The sequence below is a fragment of the Dipodomys merriami genome, unplaced genomic scaffold (genome assembly GCF_024711535.1).
Source record: "Dipodomys merriami isolate MVZ:Mamm:240054 unplaced genomic scaffold, mDipMer1.0.p SCAF_29, whole genome shotgun sequence".
NCBI classification, from domain to species: Eukaryota; Metazoa; Chordata; class Mammalia; order Rodentia; family Heteromyidae; genus Dipodomys; species Dipodomys merriami.
This window is the reverse complement of record NW_027204381.1, coordinates 7,822,845-7,847,726: the sequence shown is the minus strand read 5'-3', so window position 1 is coordinate 7,847,726 and position 24,882 is coordinate 7,822,845. Positions and strand designations below refer to the sequence as shown.

The following is a 24,882-nucleotide window of genomic DNA, read 5'->3' as shown; positions in this document are numbered from 1 at the left end:
ATCTATCCTCTTTCAACTCCTTGCCTCTCTATTGAAACAAACAAGAAGCAAGGCTGCTTTGAGGTCAACCACATCCAGCTCCTAAAATAAGATCAACTGGATACAGAGATTGGCAGGAATTGGCCCCTGGAGTTTCTTGACAGCTCACGGCATACATCTCTTCCCACCACTGCATCTATGGACATCTCATTTGTAGCTTGAAATCAACAGGGACAATGAACAGCACTCAATGAGCAGCTTGCTGAACATTTCTTAGTATATGTGGCTGCAAGTACATGATGCTTAATGAGTCAAATTCTGGTACCCAGGGCTTGGGCTATACAGTAAGTCTGCATCTGCAACTGATAAGCCAGCTCTATTGTCAACCAGGATGTAGGCCAATGCTGGAGTTCTATTCTGATTTTGGTTGACTTTATTACATGGAAAGACTTAGACTGGGCCAGATTTGTTGAGCTCAACATCCATGCAGGCATCCTAGAGCCTTGTGTTTTACCTCTTGAGGATATGAAACCCTTGCCCTGGCTGCCTTTCTAATCTATGAACTATAAAATAAGTAATCCTAGCCACCATGGATTTAGGAGCTGCTCTTTGCCAGGAACCAAGTAAATACTGGGGGTGAGTTATCTAATTTCATCCTCACTGTGGCCTTAAGAAATAATTTCCTCATTTTATAGTTCAGGAAGGTGAAATCTGGGAGGTTATCTAGCTCCTTCAGAGGCAAATTTCAGAGCTAAACTCAGATCTGTTTCCTCAAAGTGGGCTATTTCCAAACATCTGTGATCTTTCTAATTCACAGCATGCCTATTGTTAACATTGAACATCACTCTTTTCCCTTGAAAATATCTTGCATTCTATTGTTCTTCTTAAAAAACAGATCCCATCCCTAATAACTCTGGGCAGTTCCTTTAAGAGTGGCCAGCTCCCAGGACTACCATGCAGCCAGCATTACTCTTCCCAAAGATCGTCTTCCTCCCCCACAGCACATACTTCCTCTTCCCTCTCCTCTGCCCCACCATAGTCCCGCCCCCTCCTTCAGCCTCAACTCAGAACTTACTTCCTCCTGAAGCTTTCTCTCATTAACCCCACCCAGTGTTAATCACTTCACCTTCTTTGCTTCTCTTCAGACACTCACACTCAAGTGCTCTCTAGATATCCTTTGTTTTATGACCAGTGTCCACCTGGCTCTTTTTGAAGGAGCAAAAAGTCACCAGATACATGGTCTACAGTGGTCTCCTAAGGTTGGCCTCTTTTGTCTGTCTGTGGACCTGTGTGTGACCTGCTCTTGTCCAGAAGGTTGGGAGATAACGGAGCATCTCTCAACCTTCTGGACAAATGGCCCCAGTGTCCTGGCTAGAGATGTTTGAACAGAACAGGACAAATAGCCCAGACCAATTACTGTCTTTCAAAGGAAATTTCCTTTCCAGCCTTCACATTTGATGAGGCTTGTGAGGATTTCCTTGGAGTCTTCATCCCCTTACCCTCTTGGCTGGATTTGTAAAGTTGTGATAAGCATTGCAGTGGGAGTTTGGGGCAGGACATAGGGTGGCATTGTTGGGCAGTGAGAAGATGATCTTTCTCAGAAGTGGGGTGACAGTTATGTGTGTCAGCATGCTTCAAAAGTCCTCGGTAGGTTTAAAGGGGAGGCCAGACCTCAAGTCTTCTGAAGAAGATAGCAGTGTCATGCTAGTCACAGCTGGTCTGGTTTGTATTTGGGAAGATGGCTGTCTCCGTGAGCTCAGCCCATGCCAGAGCCATTCCAGAGGGCTCTCCTGAGATCATCGTCTCCTCTTTCCCCTCCTATCCCCTCCTGCTCCCTCTTCCTTCTCCTCTTCCTCAATCACCACCACCTGGCCATCCCTTCCACCTTATCCCCTAGTCCCCCATGTCCCAATTCACAGGCTAATTCCTCTCTACCGTAAAGACCCAGCTACTGTCTCATAGTGCCTGTTTCTGTCTCCTGAACGTTAACAGGCACAGCTCCCCCACCCCAAGGGCTGCCACTTTTAGACTGGCACACACGTTTCACAAGACAGCTTTTGTGGTTTCAGTTTTTTTCCTTCATAAGTTTGCAGCTGCTAGTTTTGAAACCACCAGCCCTGAAGCGAGTGAGTGAGCAAGAGAGGAGAGAGAAGGGGGGAGAGAAGATATAAAAGGGATATAATAAGATGACTTTCTGTGAATCACTTGTTACATCCCAACAGTCTCTGTGGTAGCCTCATTCTTGCTTGGCCTTCCTCCCCTGCAGACTCCAAGACTCCTGGACATACTTAAGGGTTTGTGAATCAGAGTGCTTTTGATGAAGTGCGCTTCATTTGCCTATGTGGTGGCTGCCTGAGGGTGACAGCTTAGTTGTGAAGGGCCAAACCTTTTCAGTTGTGATTTGAAGTGGCCCCTATGTCCTGCTTGAATGCGTGCACCAGAAGGTAAAACCCATGTGTTCAGGCCGGGGAGGGGGAAGGTAGACAGAGTGTGGCATAGGAATACACTGATAGGGTTTGTGGATGATAGAGTGATGGTGATACCTTAGATACCTTAAGTATCTAAACATGGATACAGTGGAGTTTAGAAGAAAAGCCAGAAATAAACTGAAATCCAGAAAACCATTCACCTTCCAGATAACCACTCCCCTTGCCCTTCCTACATCACCTGGCATTTGTGTGGGAGTTAATAACAGTTTCTATCAGGACCCAGAGAACAGTTGGAGTTGTAGCCTGGAATCAAACCCTGGGCAGAGCATGGAGGGTGTTCAGGAGGCTGAGGTGACAACCTATTGGGGGTGGCCTCTGTCTACCACCTATTCGTGGCATTCCAATTTGAACCCCAGTGTCCCCTGAACTAATAAAAGCACGTTTGCTGATGCATTGACCTGAGTTGGCAGGAACAAATTGAGCTATTGGAAATCTCCACCCCCATTCATTTGGTTTCTGCTTCTTCCAGAACCATGAACCTCTTCCAATCTTATATCTAAATCATTTATGCCCACCCTTTTCCCCTTTTCTCAAGTTTTTAGGGTGTCCCCTGAGGGCTTACACTAGATTTTTTTTCTTTGCATGAAACCCCAAAGTACCTACCACAATCACTCCTTTTCATGTACTGAGCACCTTATACATGCTCACTTCACTGAAGGGAATGCAATGTTGGCTGTCATTTTCTCTTTTCATACACAGAAGAAAATCTTACTCCCTATGGCTTGATCCAGAAGGTGAAGGAGGGCTAAAGTCTCACTCCTTTTTCTCAAGTTCCACCCCATGCAGGTGGGAGAGGTCCCATACTGTGTCACTACTACAGACCTTTCTTGTTCTTCCCATGGCCATGCTTATGCCTTTGCCAGCCCATCTAGTAAAATGCAGGTCCTTTAGAGAGCAGGCCCCATGGGTACCTCCTCTGTGAAGCCGTCCTGACTCCTAGCTCTTCCTAGAACACTCTACCATTCCTTTAGTTGGCCTCCTGTCATATTTAACAGATTACCATTGTGAAAATCCTTGTTTCTTTGGTAATTTGAGTGCTCATTTGTGATTGTTTTCTTCAAGAGACCTTGACTGCATCAAAGGCAATGACTAAATCTCATCCATAATTGGCATTCTCAATCCCGCCCATTGCCCAGAAAATCATTGGCACTCAGTAAATGTCCGATAATAAAAATTAAGAAAAGAATGAATGAGTTGCACTAGTCTGTTCCTGGAATTCAAGCAGGGAATTCCTGTTCTCTTTCTTTCCCTTTCGTTCCCACACGTGGCTACCTCCTGGAGCTCAGCAAACGCATATGGCATGAGGAATGCATTTTTCTTTTATTTCCAGTTCTGAAATGTTTCTATCCTTGTTCTGTCAGATCACCCACAGCCATTCCTACTCAATATGCTTCTGAGATGCTAGCGTTCGTAAGGACATTGATTCATCATCTGTGATACAGACACCTGTGCAGACAAGACTTCCAAGATCACAGTGGACCTCTCCCACAAAAGCACCCTCACCCAAGCTCACAGGAATTTTCCTTTTATTCTGAATTAATTGACTAACCCTATCAATACTGCCTGACTCCAGTTTCTCCTCTATTCTTGTATTATTATTATTACACTATCATGTTGGACTTGCATGCAGTTGTTATAGAGGAATGGACTAAATGTTTTGTTTTCTTTTAAAACTCCATGTCAAATCCTAATCCCCAATACCAGAAGATGAGCTCTTTGGATGCTGATTTAGTTACGGACAGAATCGCATGTGATTGGTACTCTTAGTAAAGAGACGCCAGAGAAATTGCTGGCTCTGTTCCCACTATGTGAAAATATAGTCTCCTCCACAAACTGGAGGAGACTTCACCAGGATCTAATTATGCTGGTGCGCTAGTCTTGGGATTCCTAATCTCCAGAACCGTGAGAAGTGTTTTTTGTTTTGTTTTGCTTTTTATAAGCAACTTAGTCTAGGGCAATTTGTTACAGCAACCTGGACTGATGCAAACATGGGTATTTATCCTCCTGATTCTTCGGAGATGTCCCTCTTTTTCATGGTGCTCAATGCTTGATATGGAGGGTCACAACACATAATTGGCGCCTGCATGAGATATTCCTACAGCACCTTTTCTGCATGCTGCCATCCATCACTCATTCCCTACCTATGATTTTCCCAAGGAACCTCAAAACTGACTAGCTCCTGCTCTTGCTGTACTAATTGACAGCCCCTCAGTGACGATAACTTGTTATGAAATAACTATCTGATAAATTACACATTTTTTCACCATAGAGTTGAACTTTCTTGTGGAAGTCATACAAAACCCCTTGGCTCAAGTATTACTTAAAATAATAAAAAAAATCCTCTCTGAGGCATATTCCCTCAGAGTTTGCTAGCATTTGGTCACACACAAAGCGAATGGCAATGTGAGGACCAACTTAGTGAAGGTTGGGTTGTTTTTTCCATAGTCACCAAGTTGCTCTGCTCCTCCATTTGGTCTTCCTCCTCCCTTCTCTGGGTCAATAGCCCTTGGCCCTAGTCAGCTTCTCCTCTACTTCTCTCTTTCTTCCCCTACCCATACCAAAATTGTCTCGTTTTCCCCTATTTCAGGACCTTGTTAGCTAGGCTAAGATCATAGAGTTCATGCCCTAATAATATATGGCAATTTTTATACAGTTATGTCATGGGTGATTCTTGCTTTTTTGGGGGGGGAGGGGGTTGATTATGGGGCTTGAACTCTGGGCCTGGGCGCTGTCCCTGAACACTTCAGCTCAAGGTAAGTGCTCTACCACTTGAGCCATAGCACCACTTCTGGCTCTCTGGTGTTTAATTGGAGGTAAGAGTCTCAAGGACTTTCCTGCCAGGCTGGCTTTGAACTGCCATCCTCAGATCTCAGCCACTTGAGTAGCAAGGATTATAGGCGTGAGCCACACCAGCACCTAGCTTCTGGCATTTTTTGATATGAGCCTCTTGGATGCTCAAAGGAATGAGCATACCATTAGATGTCTCAGGCAGATAGGAACCAATGATGGAGACTCAGAGGGGAGAGCTAGATCATTCAGAGCACTCTGTCATACCTTCATCTACTACCTAGCATTTCTTCATCTAAGGCAGGTTCACAGCCTTGTGAACCATAGAGAGCTTTCCTCCCTATTCCTTTCTCCTGTAGGATGAAGAGGAAAGATGAGTTCAAAGCTCTTTAATGGACTTCAGAAGCCTCCTCTGTAGGCAGGATTTCTCTGTAGGCAGGATGAGGGATCTCCAGTTAATATCTGGCCTGACAAATCTGTCTCAGAAATCAGAATATGAAAGTCACCCAATGCTTTAATTCTTAAACCTGGCCTTCCAGAGAGCCCAGAGCTGGCAAGGTTTGGATTCACTTGCATTAACATGTTGTTTGGTTACTTCAGCTGAGCATCTAAGCCCATTTTCTTAGAAACAGGAAATCCCAGTGTGCCAAAAGTAAACAGACCCCAAGTCTCCATACGTTTCAAGCCATTTAGAAACTCCCTGACCACAATGTTTTACCGGGCCCTGTGCTTGAGCTGGGCATGCTCTGTTGCCCATAATTGATCTTGGTATAAGGAGACAGTCTCTCTGCTGCTCAATGGCTGAGAACTGTGAGCTTGAACCATTGCCAACAGCTGGTCACAATTTCAAACACAAAGCAAAGGGTGGGGTGGGTGGTATCAAGGGTCTTTTAGAATGTGGCAGTTATCCCCCCTCTGTGATTTCTACCATAGACTCTCTCATTCTAGCTGCTTCTCTTTTGATTCTTTCTCATCTTCCAGGAGAGCAGCAGCCTTGTCCATTTCATTCTTCATTCCATCCCCATGTTCTAGCATGGGACATGGGATGGGAGGTACTAAATACAAATTAGTGAAATGAGGGCATGTTTGAATGGACGCTGCCATGAGCATCAAGGCAGGAAGGCAGGAATGAAGGTTTCACCATTCCAGCTCTTTTGGAGACAATCTCTCAGAGTAAGATAGGCTTGAGTGATGGCTCCCAGGGAACTCTTCATCACAAGCCCAGTGACACAGATTTTGTAGTAGTAGCCAGGAGCTTCCAGGCTCTCTGGGTGAGTTAAGCAAGCACAGGTTAGATGGGGCTGGAGAAATGAACATTGCCTATGCAGTACTTGACTGTTGGTGGGGGTTGGGGAGGTGGAGGGGGAAGGGGGGAGGGGGTAGGACTGGGGAGAGGGCACAGGGAGCCCAGGGAGTTTCTGCTGCACAGAGGTCCTCCTCTCCCCTTGCCAAACAAAGAGCTTTCAGAAAGTTACCTTCCAATCTCTGCCACACACAGAAAAGGCAAAGGGGGGGGGTATGGTCTCTCTGACAAGGAGCCTGCTCCACTGACCCTGTTGCTGGGAGGAGTAGGAAAGTGGCTGACTGCTGCCCTGATATGCAGAAGTCACTGAGGAGGGACTGGGACTGTAGACTGACAAGAAGCAGCAACTCTTCTCCTATTCGGAGCTGTTTTCCACGTACAGAAGACACATCCTGGTAGTGGGGAATTTGGAGCTGTGGTGTCTTTGTGCCATCAGACCAGGCCCTGGGCTGGCCTCAATCTGCTCTCAGATGCTGCTTCCATCTGGGCTGCATTAAGAGGCACAAGGAGGTGAGCAAAAGCGGGGCCCTGCCTCCCCCAGGGTTTCTGGTTTTATGACTCAAGGGGGTCTTTGTGACTTGTATAATATCACTTGTTCAGCATGTCATGCGGGTTCATTTTTAAACCTTATACTGAAATGTTCGTTAAATTGAAAAGAAAAGAAATGTATTTCTGTTATAGAATGCCATCCTGGAGCCAGAAGTTGGGAGTACGCCAAGACAGCATGTACTATTCAAGCACCCATATAGGAGTGCGTTGTACCTCAATGGTCAAGTATCGGCCTTGCAGGTAAAAGCACCTGAGTCTGATCCATAGCACAGAAGAGGGGAGAAAAAGCCCAGTATTTCATTTCATTCATTCATTTGTTTACTGACTTATTAGAAGTAGAAATAGGATATTTAATAATATGGGGAAAATAATATTTAATAATATTTAGTGACATACCCACTCTTTGCTTTGTGCTTGAAATTGTAACCAGATGTTGGCATGGTTCAAGCTCACAGTTCTCAGCCACTGACCTGCAGAGAGACCATCTCTTATACCGAGAACAATTGTGGGCAACTGAGCAAGCCTGGTTTAGTATGTATAATTTAGTACAAAGAAACTTAAAAGAGGTTACTTATAAAACAATACGAATCCGGTTATGTTGAATAAGGCATGTAAATTGATACACACTTAAAATTTTTAAAAAAGAATGACATGGCAGGTTAAACATGGGCAAGATACTTTACATGCATGTACAAAAATAGAATAATGGAATTTGTTGGAATTGTTTTAAGAAGTGGAATAAAAGGATGAGGGAGTATGTTTGAGGGGGTGAATTTGATCAGGCTCCCTTGTATGTATGTACAGCAATGTCACAATGAAACCCTTGCACAGCTAATATGTACTAATAAAAATCTCTAAAAAATAGAGATGTGTTGGTAATGCATTAGATCGGAAGGAAATACATCAAAATATTATCGAATAGATTATTTCCTGGTTGCAAAACCATGGGCCATTTGCATTTTTCTTTTGTGATTTTCTTCATAGTTTTCAAGTAGAATACAAAACTTAATATCAGCAGGAAACAGTATTTTGGAAGTCATTATTATTTTATAAGCTGGGACTGGTGTCCACGCTCTCAGGAGGCTGAGATCTGAAGCCTTCTGTTCAAAGCCGGTCAGTTCAAGAAAGACTGCAACACTTTTCTCAACAGTTTACCACCAAAAAGACAGACGTAGAGCTGTGGCTCAAATGATAGAGTGTTAACCTGGAACCAAAAATTGCTCAGGGACAATACCCAAGGACTTATGTTCAAGGCCCAGCACCGCTACCAATAAACAACAAACCAAGTAAGCCAACCAAAGCAGAGAGGCGGCAGCATTCACAGAGTAAGTCAGCTTAGGAAGGGAGCCAGGTAGGCAGTTCTGGGAGGGATTTCCAGGAATCTCCTATAGACTGTCCCTGACTCTGGCTTCCCTTCCTTCTCTCTCTCTGCACAGCTCTAGTTCATTTCAGTTGTTGAGGGTATGGAGCATCTGGCTTTCCACTGCACCTGCCTGCCCAGCACTTCTCCCTAGGAACAAGACCAGATGATGTAATGAATGCAACTCAGCTTCCAACATTTCCTGGGAGCCTCACTTGTCACCAGACTGCCTGTCATCTCTCCATCTCACAGCTCTTCCTTCCTGAAAACCCAGGCCTTACAGTCCTTGTACGGGACAACATCTGACAGTTAATTAGGTCCATCTCCACAACTTCAAATCTATCAGAAATTAGCTGTGTAAGATTCCAGCAGGACTTTTTCCTAGCTATAAATAAACAATGTTTATGCATATATGTATATATATATATATATAATGACATCATACATAAGCATGAGAAAAGAGGAGAGAGAAATACACACACACACACACACACACACACACACACACACACAGGTCACTTTGACTTCAAGACATCATGAACAAGCACATTCTCTCTGTCTAAATGGTAAAGAAACTGAGACTGAGGCATTAAGTCACATGACCAGAAATAACAGGACTAGAGTTTGAACACAGTCCCACCTCCAAAGCCCGACCTCTTTACAAAATGCCATTCTCCTTCCCCTGCTGCAATCCAAACAGGCTGCTGTGGTTGTAAAGAGTTCCAAAGCTCCACAATTGCTAGCTTCAACTTGGCCCCCACTATAACCAGGACAAAAAATTGTGGAAATGTTCACAACAGCTCTCTACTTCCAGCTTCTGAGATCAGAAACGGAAGTTTCAAAATACCGAAAGTTCGTTTATGTTGAATATACTGCTTCGACAAAAAGCAGGAAGTCCAAGAAAGCCTGATCTCATGAGGTTTTTCAGCCCAGTTTGGATCCACATCTGTACTTCTGGATTTTCCACTGAGTTGAACCTCAGCTGTTCTGGTCTTACTGAGTCTCCACGTCTGGAGATAAATCACACACTGAGTTGCTACTCACAGAGATTTTATCGAGTAACTGACTAGTTGCCAAGTAATTAGCTGGGGTAAACAGGTAAACAGATGAACAACTAGAATTTTAAAAAGATTTTTTTTTTAAAAAACTTCTTTCCATCAGGTTAAAAAAAGATCCAAACCCAAACAAACAATAACTTGAAATAATAAGTCATCTGGAAAAAGAAAAAAGAAAAATGTTCTCTGCTCTGGTCTCCAGGTACAGGAAACAAGTAGAAAGGAGTCTTGCCACCTCCTCCTTCCCATACAGATCTGATTTCCCCATTGGTCAGATTCAGGCCAGTCTGAGCGGAGGGGAGAAGAGAAGAGGACGTGGCACTCAGTAGAAGGTTTGTGCTGCCAGCTTTTGTGGGCACCTTAGGACATTGTGGACAGCCATTTCAGTACCCCCTCCCACAGCTTAGCCATAGATCTCCTGGATGACAGGAGCTGAACTAGAAATACATATCCACCACAGCAGGTGGCCTTCTTTTTCCAATCACAATAGCTGCCCTGCCTAGCTCTTCATCAGTCCAATGAATGAATAACTTTGACAAAGTATATGGGAAGAACTAGCCGTTGTATTTCTCTTTCTTTCAGGGTGACTGGGTGCTGTCATTTATGTGACTCTTTCTCCTTTGTAACTGTAATTTCCTGGCAGTGCTCTCTCTATAAGGCCTCCCAGATAAGGAAGCATTGAGGATCCCACAAACATGGCCGCCTCTATGTCCAGTATCACCTTTGTGGCCCCTATGGGCATGTAAGGAAGCATTTGGAAAGCAAGGACAGTTGATCCTATATTAGACTCTTTTACTCATGCACCAGATCTCATTCTTTTGAAGCACAATTTCGAATTGGCCACACCCAACAGAAACCGCCCAGGAGAGGTAACAGACCACATTGTAGGGCCACCACCTTCTCAGTTTGAGAAGCTGAGGCACACATGTGTTACTTACTACAGTCTTGTCATGCCAACCTGTGCAGCAAAAAAGCAGTACCATGATCTGTTTAGCAGTTATGCAGCCTTGAGCCAATGACTTAACCTCTCTGAGCATCCTGGTCAGAAAAATGACCATTGTAATATACACCTCATGGATGGCAAAAAGAAAGAACCCTAAACTAAAAAGTGATATTTATAAACTCCCTGGCAAGTTCACACCACCCTTTTCTGCCTGTTGGATTAACCCAGATGCCCAAATCTTAACATCTTGAAAGCAGCATCTCTGAAATACAGAACCTCTAGAATCAGGAAGAACAAAGTCCCCCAAATTTGCAGTAGACTAGGTTTCATGTGTGGATTTTTTTTTTGAAGAATTTTTTTACACTTAGCTATTATTAAGTGCTACCTTGTAGCACTAGGAGCTCCATCAGCTTGTCTGTGCCAGATTCCTTCTGGGAATCTCTTCCCTCCTTTTGCAGGTTTAAGGATGTTTTTCTAGTCACATCACAGGCTTGCATTCCATACGAGGTACTTTTGGTGTGAGGTACATTTAGAGCAGGAGTGAAGAGGGTTAGATTCCCCCCCACACTCACCTCTGCCGACCCCCCTGCCATAAGGAAATGAAAGCTTTCATGTGGAGGACTGGGATTTCTCTGTGGAGCAGTTTGTTTCCCGGAAGCTCAACTCATGGTCAGAGGCAGAAGTTACTGCCACTGCTTCCTCCCCACCTTGGAAAATTACACAGAGCATGGCTTGGCTTTGCCCGCTGGCTGCCAAGCCGATGCCCTGCTGCTTGCTGGAGTTGGCCAGCCTCCTTAGAATGAAAAACAACAGTGTGCCGGTGCCCACAGAGAGCCCTCAGCCTCTCCTCTCTCTCTCCTCCCTGCCCCAGAAGAAGTACAGGATCGTAAACAAGTCATTAGATTCAAGATCCTGCCCAATTTAGACTCTTTGTCTCCGGTTTTCTACAGAGTAAACTCGTGGTCACACCCACCCAAACCCAGCAGAGCCCAGAAGGAATGCAGGGCCCTGTGACCAGACTAACCACAGCTGACCTTGAGATGGCCAGGGCTGGGTGCTCTCCTGGGCTGGGACAGGAGAAGCAGGCAGCCCACAGTACATGTCTCTCTTCAGGATGGTGAGTTCAATCCCCTAGCCCTTCCCTCTGTCCCCTCTCCCCCACAGAGTTTAGGACTCTCAAAAAGCCTCCTCTTTTGAAGTCTGGTTAAAAACAAACAAATAAACAAATGGAAAACAACCAAAATCAGTCCTGCCTTTGTCCTGTACTTTCCACCCAGGCAAGACGTCTAGAAAAACAGAGGTTGGAGAAAATCAAAGTCAATGCCAAATCTTAACCAGAAAGAAGAATCACTGCTTTTCCCCCAAGTCCCCCAAGCCCAGCTCTGGGTTGGAGAAGTGTGTTCCTCTCCTGCTCTTGAAGATCTGTTTATTTTGCACTCCATAAAGGGAAACCAGGCCTTTTTTTTTTTTTCTTTGACATTTTGGCTTGAAGCGGGTAGGGAGAGAAGGAGAGCCCAGACTTAAACTCAAAACCAGATCAGCTTCTCTAAATTTCCTGGTGCTTTTGCTCTGCTTCCTAAACGGACCACATTGTATGAATCGGGCTTTTTTACTCTGCAAAACTTATGTGCCTTCATTCCTAACAGCCTGGCCTCTAACTCATATGCCATGCCATAAACTGCTATGACCCCTTGGTGACTTCAACCACACAAATGCTGCCCAGATGAGACTGGGACAGACACAAGCAGCCTCACTGTGTCTCCAGCCAAGCCTTGCCTGTCTTTCCAACCAGCAGGAAAACCTGTGCTTGGGTCCCAACTCTTTCTTGCTCTCCTAGCTGGGCTTCCTTTAAACAATGAAGCAGAGAATTTCCTTTGTCCTGGAAATGAACCACTTGTCATCCCTGTTAATCTTATCAGCAGACCACAGGGCAAGAAGGAAGGATCCCCGGGTGCTCTGGACACAGGCGGTGTCATTCCAAAATGTTTTCCAAAATGTTTTCTTCGCTCTTTTCCTCTGCCTTGAATGCAAACCATGACCTTTAAAGGGTCAGAATTCAATCAGGTCATCTCTCAGATTCCCCACCAGGGAAATAAAAGTAGGGCATAAGCAAAACCTATTGTTTCCACAGTAAGAAGGTAGAAATATTATTTTCTCTCTGTATGTATCATGTAACAGAATGAGGTGGGATGGAAACTGGGAGGGAATAACAAGACTCTTAAACATTGTTTAAGACACTGATAATAAAACAGAACCCAGGTCCAGGCAGCCCTATGGGACTTGCTTAGTGGGTTTTCACCATATGTCATTAATTCCTCCAATTCAATCCTTCTCTGTGGCATGTGTATGCATGCATACCAATACTGGAGCTTGAACTCAGGAACTCGGGTCTCTTAACTTCTTTGCTCAAGGCTGGTCTAGCATTGAGCCACAGTTCTTCTTCTATCCTTTTGGTGATTAGTTGGAGATATTAATCTCACAGATTTTCCTGTTGAAGCTGACTCAGATCTCAGCGTCCTGAGAAGCTAGGATTACATGCGTGAGCAACAGGCGCCTGTCTCTCTGTGGTTCTTACAATTTTTAATGCAAGACATTTTTCTATTTGGACAGGCTTGAAAATAGATTACCTCCCTTTAAGTACCAGGAGAGCAATACAGTTAGGAAAAGGAGTAGAGGCATGTAGAAAACACCAGAAGGCCAAAGGAACAGCAAAAAAACAAATAAATGAATGAACTCTTGCAAATGCTAATACACTTGTATTCCAGGGCAGAAATAATTAATTGTATATGTTTAGTCACTTAGTGGCCATGAGCTTTTACTCTAAAATCTAAGCTATTTCACATATGATGTGAGTAAAAATCTTTGGTATCAGAGAGACTATAAGCTAAAAATGTTTTGGCAAGTTGTTTGAGTTTCCTATGCTTCTGTTAGTGTCTCTGGGAAAGTGGGTACAGTAACAGATGAGTTCCAGGGATCTATGATAAAAATGAGGTGATAAAATGCATTGAAGGATTCAGTACCATGCTGGGCTGGCTAGTAATTACTCAGCAAACAATATGGGCATTACACTGATCTATCTAGAAAATGTTGTTTTAAGGTAAGAACGTGGGCTTTTTTTAAAGGCCTCATAAGTCCAGAAAAGATCTCAATAGCCAGTTCTAACCCTCAGCCTTTCTAGAATCCTAGATCAGAGAGTTTCCTCTGAAATTCTAGCAAACACCAGATAAAGACTAGTATGCCTATTCAGTAAGCGTTGTATGTGTTTGTGTGTGTGTGTGTGTGTGAGTGTATGTGTGTTTGATCTTGCAAAATGCTTTTACCACTGTCTTCATTGCAACATCATTTCGAGGTAAAATTATCACTGGAAGAATCTCCCTGATCTGTAGTTAAGCAAACTGAAACCTGAGGAGATGCAGCTTCTTACTTAGGTCAGACAGTACTCCTGTGAAAGCCAGTTTCCCTGAGTGCTAGCTGCAGAATAGCTGCTGACTTCCCAGGAATTTTAGATCAGTTGAAACCAGGATGGGATCTTCAAAGGTGGCTGGATTCAACCTTCAAGCGTTATGCCCTTGAAATTTCTGTAGGCTCTGCTTGTTAAAGTCATACTGACACTCTAAAGGATTTGGCTCTGTGTATTTGATAGAACATGCATCTGATCATGTATGCAGAGGTGGCTGTCTTTCCATACTCTTCATTATACTCCGCTTGTACATATTCAAGAAGAGAATGGCTAAGCAAATGGCTCTCGGATACACAGATAATGCCAGAAGGATTCTAGTTCGAAAGACGAAGCTTTGGATTCCTAACTTAGCAAGGACATACAGGAAAGCAGCCATTTCATTCATTCATTCATCAGCAAAGATACGTGGAAGGCCTATTCTCTTTCACATTTACTCCTACTTGCCATTCAGGGTTCAGACCAAACATTACTTCCTTAGGAAAACCTTTGACCTCTGAGGCTAGGTTAGGTCCCCATGTTAGACTCTCTGAGGCACCCCCGAACTTCCCCTTTCACACAGAACTCTTCAGACTGGACACCCACTCGCTCAGTTTGGTCAGAATCTCTGCCACAGAAGAAACTACATCTGTCTTTTTTACAACTGTCCCCAGCCCCTGGCATCTGAAAGCCTCTCAATAAATACATGAAATAGGAGTGAAGTACTCAAGACATAAAGACAAACTAGCAGAGACTCTGTTCTCAAAGAGCTCTGAGCAAACATCACAAACCAACACTTAGATCCTGAAACTAGGAAATAGTTTAGATCCAGTAGACAGATCAAGTAATAACCCAGTCCACCAAAGAAGGATATTCCTTGTATGTATGTGTGTATATCTGTGTGTGTGTGTGTGTGTGTGTGTGTGAGAGAGAGAGAGAGAGAGAGAGAGAGAGAGAGAGAGAGAGAGAGAGAGAGAGAGAGAGAGAGAGAGAGAGAGAGGGAGTATATAAGTATATGTACTGGATCATGAACTCAGGGCCTAGGCACTGAGTTTTTTCACTCAATATTGGTACTCTACCACTTTCAGCTTTTTGCTGGTTAATTGGAGATAAGAACCTCATGGATTTTCCTACAAAGACTGGCTTCAAATCCTGATCCTCAGATCTTAGCCTTCTGACTAGCTAGGCTTTCAGACATGAACTAGCAGTACATGAGCAATAATTGGTTTTTGTGTTGTTGTTTTTTTTTTACAGTCTTCAATTTACGTAAGATGTGATCTGAAAAGAACAAAGGTAGAAAACTTCAAGCTGAAGAAATTTCTTCAAATGCACAAACTACAGAACTATGGAATTCATGATAAACTCTATGTATTACCAGGTCAAATGACTACCCAAGACTAACTATGGATGGGTCCGCACTTTATTCTGCCAGATGCTGGTGATTCACACCTATAATCCTAGCTTTCTCGAAGGCTGATAAAAGTGAGAAGTGGGATCTCCATGGTTTATCACTCCTAAAACTTTTAGAGAGAGTTAGATCTCAGGGAACTCTGCCTCATGTTTTCAGTAGAGTTGGACCAATTCTACTTTCCACAATTGAACTCACAAGCTTAGGCCACAGATTCAGAATTGAACACAGGTTTGCTCATTAGAGAAACTTTAAGAATGAGGGACGATCTCTCCCCAGGAGCAGAATGGAAGTATTTATTCCTTAGGGTAGTTTTTATTTATTTATTTATTTTCGGTCATGGGACTTGAACTTTGGGCCTGGGCGCTGTCCCTCAGGTCTTCAGCTCAAGGCTAGTGCTCTACCACTTGAGCCACAGTGCCACTGCCGGTTTTGTAGCGGTTTATTGGAGATAAGAGTCTCACAGACTTTCCTGCCCAGGCTGGCTTTGAATGTGATCCTTAGATCTCAGACCCTTGAGTAGCTAGGATTACAGGCATGAGCCACTGGTGTCCAGCTCCTTAGGGTAGTTTTTAAGCCATGGTAAGGGTAATATGTCACATATTTCCATTAGCCATGTTTAAGATCATGAAGGCAACAGATGCTACTGTTTTATGTCTTGGGGTATCAAGAATGTAGATCTTTGGAAGAGAGTACCACAAAATGTTCAAGACCTAGGGCATAGCCACTGGAAGGAAATTGAGTTTCCAAGACCATCCAGCTAGTCATTGGCTAAATTAAATTGCTTTGTTCGCAGTTATACTTAAGAAGAAATTTTCTTACAAGGAATTATAAAGATCTGGGAACTAGAAAAGGAAACCATCTGTTAATAGTACAGAGTCCTATGCAATAGCAAATCGTATTTTCATGGTGGCATAAAGCATTAGAGCTGAAAGCAACCTTAAAAGGAACTTAGTACAATGCCAGTATTTTACAGCTGGGAAACTGAAATTGTGATATTGTATAAGGGTTCTTGTTGACCAAGGTTATTTTTCAGTGGAAGGATACACACACACACACACACACACACACACACACACACACACACACATACATACACACACACCCTGTATCTTTGGCAAACCCAATATACATTCAATCATGAATTGTGAATATCCCTTTGATAAAGCCAAATGCTCCCATTTTGTAGAGGGGAAAGAAAGTATTCCAGCCAGACTAGAATTAAGGATGAAGCCAGGAGACTAGATGGTAAACTTTGACCTGTAGCCCCAGTCCAATATGGGTGGTATTCTGAGAGCTGACTTTTCTTTTACTTTGACTTTGTCAGTGATAAGAGTAAATGACAGTGTGGACAACAGGTATGTTGCAGATTTAGATTAAAAATAAATCAGGCAAATACAGCCTTCTGATTCAATTCAGATTTCAAGATGATTTTTTTAACCTGAATTATAGACAGATTTGCACTGTCCGGTATGATGGCCAAGTAACCATAGGAGGATATGTAAGTTTAGATTAATGTTAAATAAATTGAATTAAAAATCTGCTTTCTTTTTGCACTGGAAACCTTTAAAGGGCTTAGTAGCCATTTGTATAGGCTAAGGCTGGGAGCTACCTTATTGGACAGTACACAGCAGAACATTTCCTTCATTGTAGAAAGTTTTATTGGACAATATTGACCATTTTTTAATCTTCTACTTTCTTTGTCCTTAAGATAGAGTTTTAAAAGTTGAGAATAACCGACGGTATTTCCCAAATCTCTTTTGCTAAAAAATGTGCAATACACAAGAGCTGTGTCTCTTTTGAAGCTTCCTATTTACCAATAGCTTAAAAAGAGATTTTAAGCTTTCTGTAGCCCCAGAAAACATTATTTCTCTCTCCCACCCAGTTCAAATTTTAAACTAGAAATTTAACCGTTCCTTAAAAAACTTAGAAAGGGATGCATTCCTTATTTTCATATCTGTAAGTATCTAGGCAAAACATAGAGCATAGATAGTAAAATGCCACAAGAAAATAGTAAAATGTCAAAAAAAAAAAAACAAAACAGTCTTTCCTGAAAGGTTTCTGATACGACTCCATTGAATGAGATTTGAGATGTTCTATAATTTCTTTACTTTTATTCTCTGCTATGGGGGAAAATATAAAATATTGGTTCAATGCCTCCCTTAAGTTTCAGTGGTGATTTTTTGGTGTTTATGGAGCAGCAAGATAAACAGCTGATTTTGCTAGCTGGTGATCTCTAGGAATCACAGACACACAAGTGTCCATCTCTATCCACTTTGAAATCCTAGTTCAGTAAGTGCTTCTTCATACACAATTCAGCCCACTCAGAAAGAAAAATTAAAGGAGTTCTTAATCTCAATTCTCAGTGTCTGCAAAGTGCTTAAAATGGAAACAGCCCACTTTATTTTTCTGTTTTCATCTCTCCACTAATTCGGCTACTTCAATGCTTCCTTCTGGCTACATAATCACATGTAGGGGGTTAGTATAGTACCAAAGATTTAGATGCAAAGTTTCCTAAAATATTGGTGATGTTCAATGAGAAAAGACAGAGATTGTCTTGCCAGGGCTCATGAAGTGAGAACTACCACTGTTTCCAACATCTCTAAGACCACGGGGCCCTCTTTCAGGCCAGTTACTGCCTTTGTTCTGATGTCTCTTTGCTCACAGGTAAGTCAGATATGGTCTTGGAAGCAGCATCTCTGAATATAGACCATCTCTATATATAATTCGTACTTTTCGCCTTTGAGACGACCAAACAAATTCACATCTACTAGGCCAGGGGAGTCAGCTCTATTATCCCTCCCTGGTGGAAATGTCTTCTTTACAAAAGGGAATAGAAAATCAGAGGCTGAAATGTTAGATCCCCTTCAAATTGATCAACCTCTAGTCTGCCCCTGTATCTCCTTAATGGCAAAAGGGCACTGGAGATTCTACAGAAGAAGGAACCCAAGTGAACAAGAGTTGGCAGCCGATGAATATCTAGATAGCCAGATGGGCATGTAAAAAAAAAACTATTTGCAAGGGATTGTTGTAAGAACAATATAATTTGTAGTCTAGGATGTTCTTGGCTCTATAAAGAAAGAAGCAAATCTTCAAACAAATGGAGCCGAGCACCATTAAGTTGAACAGGAGAAGCTTTCTCTGGTGTTTTCTATTTGACAAGTCTCTTTATCAGCAGCACAAGCCTGGAATTCTTGAACTCAGAGTCATATCCTGCCATCGCTTTGTGCTTTTTACGTAAAAACCCCATTGATTTAATGGGAGTTTCACAACTAGAACAATGGCCGGATGCAAGGGAGGGAAAGATGGAATATAGATGTTTGATGTGCACTGGGCATTGGTAGAGATGGAGTCTGTGTGGGCAAAGAGATATGAGTAAGTAGCCAATTGACGAATTTAACCAACAACGTCCTTGAAAGTCTTACTGGCAGAGAAAAGCAAGCCAATAAATTCGGTTTAAGACATTTATTTTTGTTTTGTAAAATCATGGACTGCAATGAGGAGAATATCTGGAATTATACAACTAGCTAAATAATAATAATAGTAATAATAATAACTCGCTTTTGCAATTGATTGCAAAGTAGTTTACTTCCATACTTCTTTTTACTCTAATAATTAGTAAGGCAAATAGGATATTTAGTATTACTTGTTATTGGGGAGGTAGTACTATAGTTTGAACCCAGGGTCTCAAATTCAGTGTACTCTACCACTTAAGCCATGCTCCCAGCCCTTTTTGCTTCAATTACAGTTTCAAATGTCTCAAGTACCTGGCTGAACTAGACAGCAATTCTCCTATTTACAAGTCTCCCTCACTATTGACTAAGATGAGTTTTTACTAACTTCTTACTCAGGGTAGCCTTGAACAACCATCCTCTCAATCTCAGCCTCTGAAGTAGCTGGGATTACAGGTGTGTCACTACTATTCTTATTTTACAGGTAGAAAAAAGGAATTATAAAAATGAATAATTTCCCCAAGATCACATATGTCTAAATAATGAGACAAAATGGGATAAAATCTACAATTTCAAAGGTCAATTTGCACATGACTTATAGCCATGGTAGTCTAGATACACATTCTGGCAACTGCCTACCTGTTTCTCTATGATTTGATGTGGCCTTTGTTGGGCCTAAAGTACCTTATAGCACATAGCATTTTCCAATTACATTGTAGATACATAGAATTATGTTTGGTAAGTTTGACAGACTCTAAAACATTGGACAGTTCACCATTGGCAGCAAGGACAACCATACAAGGAGTTACATAGTAAACTGTAGTAATTAATTCAAACTTTTCTTCAAAAAACTGCAGGCAACTCATTGTTCCACATTTCTACCAGATTTATGGTAGAAGAGGATTGTATAACTAGTCTTAAGTTTTGAGAGTGGCTAGAGAAGCTGAGGTCAAGAAGGGAAGAAGAATGGGCTCAATGCCATCCCTCCAGTCAGTCTAAGGTAAGACCAGACATAGAAGTGGTTTAATCCAAGTCTGGGGCACATTTTGGTACTTTAGAGGGATCATCCAAAGAATATGGAAGCTTCCTGAAGAGCTAGTATAGAGATCTACCCAGATAGATTAAATATCAAAGGTTTTAGTGACCAAGTGGAAGACATGAAGAATGAGGCTTGCTATAATTATAGACCTCTAACCCCCTCCTATCAGGAGGAAGTAAAGATCAGCATCTGTATCTACAAAATGATATTCTACCTCAGATGACAGTGGTGACTCAACTGACATTTGTGGACCTGAGCTAACTGCTTCTCATAATACTTCCTTCTCCCTTCCAAAGGATCAGAGCTCTGATCTCCCACCATCTTCCAGTGATGGACACCCATCTTCAGTGATTCCTGTAATTTTTTCCACAGTTCATCCTCACTGCAAATTTCTGTGTCTTTCCAAGCTTGTAAGTGTGCTTGCATTGTCCACAGCACTAAAACATCCTCTCCTGTTTCCAATTATGTTTAATAATTAAGCATGCAAATGTCTGAACAACATTTATTAAACTTCTGTGGACATTTAGGAGGGGGAAAAAGATGAACCAACAAGAATCAGAATCATCAAAGAGCTCTTACAAAGCCAGTATTTTGAGCCTTTAATTGGAAATGAATCAGAAACAGGCATGTGAAATTTCCCATGAAACACACAGGGTTTTTTAAAATTCTTTTTAAAGGATGCTCTGGGCAGAGGGGAGACTGGGTCAAACCCAGTCCACACTGATGGGAAGAAAATAATTAATTCCAACGTGCTCCAAGATGAGTACCCTTGCCCATTTATGGCTTATGCATGAAACATTCTGGGGGGACATCAGGAAGGACAGGAAGGAGTGCCTAGGGTAAATCCTCCACCACACTGCAGACCAAAGAATATATAGAGATCCACAAGTCTCCAGAAGGAACAACTTAGAACCTCAAAGAACCAACTCTGCATCCCTGGATATGTTCTCCAAGGTACGCTGGGAAAATGCTCAGTGTCCTCAATTCCTGAGATATTTCCAGAAAAGATAGCTGATCTTTTTTCCTTCTTTTTTGAGAAAATTGCACAAAGCATAGGTATCCTTCACGTCTCTGACCACCAGAGAAATTCTTGTATCAAAGATCTTATGTGATGAAGAAATGTTCAACATCCCTAGCCATAAAAGAAATGCAAATCAAAACAACATTGAGATATCACCTCACTCCAGTTAGAACAGCAAAAATCAAGAGCTCTAACAACAACAGATGCTGGAGGGGATGTGGACAGAAAGGAACCTTACTTCATTGTTGGTGGGAATGTAAACTTGTTCAACCACTTTGGAAAGCAGTATGGAGGTTCCTCAAAAGACTTCACATAGATCTCCCCTATGATCTAGCAATCCCACTTTTGGGCATTTACCCAAATGTTTACAAACAAGACCACACTAAAGCTACCAGCACAACTATGTTTATTGCAGCATTATTTACCATAGCTAAGATATGGAACCAACCCAGATGCCCCTCAGTAGATGAATGGATCAAGAAAATGTGGTATATATACACAATGGAATTCTATGCCTCCATCAGAAAGAATGACATTTCCCCATTTGTTAGGAAATGGAAAGGTTTGGAAAAAATTATATTAAGTGAAGTAAGCCAGGCCCAAAGAAGCATAGGTCCCATGGTTTCCCTTATTTGCAATATCTAGTATAGGTATGAGTCAAGCGGAAAAGGTCAGATAATGTGATGTTAGGAAAATGAACCCTTAAATATGTATTTTAATGTTTTCGTTTCTTTCATGCATGTGTTTCTAATGCATTTATAAGATTATTTCTTTGTTGCTTTGTATGTCCCTCCCCCACAGTGTAACCCCCGCTTTCACTATATTTGATGTCAGTATAACATGTGGAGGAGATGGGGACAAACAAGTCGTTTAAGGATTCAGGTGGACCTGTTGCAACAATGAGAAGTACAAAATGTCATGTCAAAACCAGCTTTACAATGTCGGTGTGGGGGGGGGGAGGGGGGTATAATTGGGTGGGGGGAGGGGGGTATAATTGGGTGGGGGGAGGGGGGAGGCGGGGAAGGGAGGTGAAGGGTAAACAAAGGAGGAGGCTGCAATGCTTGGTAAGAAATGTATGCATTATCCTGCCCATGTAATTGTAGCACCTCTGCACAGTATGTTCTCAAATAAAATAAAATAAAATTAAAAAAAAAAAAAAAGGTCTTATGTGAGAAAGACTACTGGTGACTTTTGACCCAATGTACTCTTAGCACGGAGCAGATGAGAGTCAAGTCACTATGGTTTTCTAGAGACAGCAGTATCAGGGCTGCGGGTAGCTGCATGACAATGTATAGATCTTTGTTGTAGAATGTCTGGTCATAGACTTGGAAGACAGGGCTGGTGGTAGAGTACAATGCCAGGAAAAGAAAGATCTCATGTTCATACTTTTGTTCATGTAGTCATTCTAACCCTTTCCTTCTTGCGTCACCAAAGTGGATTTTAGGCCCCAAACCACTTCTATAGTCTTCATGCCAGATAGTTCCTAAGTTATTTTACTATTTCAGAACCCTCTCAACCTCCTAATTTATTTATTTATTTACTTACTTGCTTACTTTTTGCCATACTAAGGCTTGAACTTAGGGCATAGGCACTGTTCCTTAGCTTTTTCCACTCAAATTCTACCATTTGAGTCACAGTTTCAATTCCAGCTTTGTGATGCTTAACTGTAGATAAGAGTCTCACAATCTTTCCTTCCCAGGCTGGCTTCAAGCTGCAGTCCTTAAATCTCAGTCACCTGGAGTGGCTAGGATTACTAGCTTGTGCTGAGCTTAGGTCATTTTCTTTTAGGGATGATAGTGTTAACATTTGGGTTAGGATAATCCAATGCAAATTCAATATGATGGATTAGCACTCAGATCCTTCCTGCCACAGAGCTACATTTCAGCTTTAACTTTTCCTATTCCAACCAATCCTTTTAAAGACAAAACAAAAACAAAAACTCTATTTTAGTAACATTTGGGGGGCTACATGATTACCTCACTGGTCCCTATGGCAAAGATCCTCTTCCACCCCCCCAAGTGTATTTTGACAATGCTGAGAAAATTGGACCAATGATCCAAGAGATCAGGAATCCTTGTGGATTCAATGATGCTTGATTTCCTTACTTCAGAAGACACTCTTACTGTGGAACGTGACATTTGGACGCTTGAGTCTTTGAGTTGTGCTTGCGGTGCCTCTTTACTAATCTGTCATCTCCAGAGCAGGCATCTTGAAACCTCAACTATCTTTTCTGTGTAATGGTTTCTGACTTTCTAAGCGTTTAGGGAGAGAGCTACTATATTTAACTTGACAGTATGTGACGGCTGCTTCAGGGGACATGACAAAAATACAAGCAGCTATTTTAAGTGTCTCCTTCTTGCCCCAGGTAATGCCTAAAGGTTTCAGTAACAATATGCAGAGTCAATATTGAGGCCAAATTTCACAGAATAATGCAGAATATTCCAGGCAAAAGAGAAAAGCAACAACCTCACCCCCAATCTCTATAATTTCTACTTCAACTGACTTGATGAGCCTTTGAGTGTACTTGAAGTTATGCACGCACACACACACACACGTGCGCGTGCGCGCACACACACACACACACACACACACGCACACACACACACACACACAAACTCTATATAACAAAGTGTCCATTTAACTCCTGAAAGTTTACATGGGGAGAAGTAGGTGGAGAGAAGTGATCATGCACTGGTAATAACAATAATAGGTTAATTTCCTATCTTTAAATAAAATCAAACTACAACTAGATGGGTTCAGATGACTCAATGGACCTTGATAAATGCACATGGGTTTTATCATGGTACAGAAGAGATGCTGTGAAAATGCAAAGGCACGTACTTAGCCCTTCACAAGGAGAATACTTTTTTAAATAATTGATTCTTTAGTGCTAAGTTATGTTTGCTCCCAAAGATCCTTGAAGCTAGGTTTTCTTTGTTCTGCCAAAGGAAAAAGGAAATCTATCAGGAAGCTGGGCCAGTCCACAGGAAGTCTCACTTGAGCTGATAAAAGGCCCTGATGTGAGGTGGCTTTGGATGCAGTTATAAGTCAATCTACCTTGAAATAACAAGAAATGCTGTTCAAGAGAAACTGAAGCCTGAAGTCAGTTTCACTCAATGATTTTCTTTTACCCTCGCAGAACATTCGCTTCTTTGTGTGTCCCATGATGTCCTAGATCTCTTACTTTTAAAAAGTTATGTGTAGTATTATGATTATACAAGTGAAAGACATGACAAAGAGAGCAAAGAGTTGGAAGAAAAGAGAAAAAAAGAAATAAAAAGAGGAAGATAGATGACAAAGTATTGTCAAGTCAAAGAATAGGCCGTTCTCTACTGAATTAATAAACTTACTGTTAGTTCATTATGGCAAAAACAAAACCTGTCAACTTTACCATGTCTTGCCTGCCTGGTACACCTGCTAACAAAACCATGTAGTTTCTCCTTCCTGGACAAACAGGGCTTGAATAAAGAATGATGAAGTCTTGATTAATTTAATGAATCTGGCCAGATTCACTTAAATAGGTTTGGCATGGTTTGCACCAAATGGAGATTTATGTGTCTGTCTGGTGATGTAACACCATCACTGGGCCCTATGAATTTTGGAGGTAAACAGGATTGGGTTCAGATTATGACTTTGACTGTTGCTCAGTGCTCCAAAGTAGAAATAATGCATACCTTCTAGGGTAGATACAAGCACTGCATAGAAGTCTTAAGGCTTAGCACCTAAAGCTGGACAGATAAGCTGTTCTTTCTCTTCTTATAACTATGATTGTTCTTCCTCATTTTGATTCCTCTTTAGGTGGAAGGTAAGGCCTAGAGGAAGAAAGGCCTTGGCTAGGGCCACTAGGGCCTGTGCACATGTTATGGGTGATACAGTTTCAAACTGAATTGGGGCCTTTTGGGGTTGAGTGTGTTTGCCCATAGCACAGCACCACTTCCTGTTTTAGAAAGAAAGAAAGAAAAAAAGCCTTCCAGAAAACTCATTAAGAGGCTCAACATTCTTCTTGGACATCAAATAAACTCTCAAAAATATTGTTTTTTTTTAAAGACTTAAGTGTAAAT

At 42.1% G+C, this 24,882-nt stretch overlaps 1 protein-coding gene across 2 annotated transcripts in view; it reads right to left on the bottom strand.

Moving 5' to 3' along the window:
* Positions 1-24,882, bottom strand: part of Fli1 (Fli-1 proto-oncogene, ETS transcription factor) — a 124,369-nt gene that overhangs the window by 87,801 nt on the left and 11,686 nt on the right. The window contains exon 1 of one of the 2 annotated variants that reach the window (XM_070038316.1): positions 7,504-7,522. The exons of the other annotated variant lie outside the window; for it this stretch is intronic. The gene's annotated coding sequence lies outside the window, so the exon portion shown is untranslated. Of the gene's footprint in view, positions 1-7,503; positions 7,523-24,882 lie in introns of those variants that run through there. 2 annotated transcript variants of the gene reach the window in all.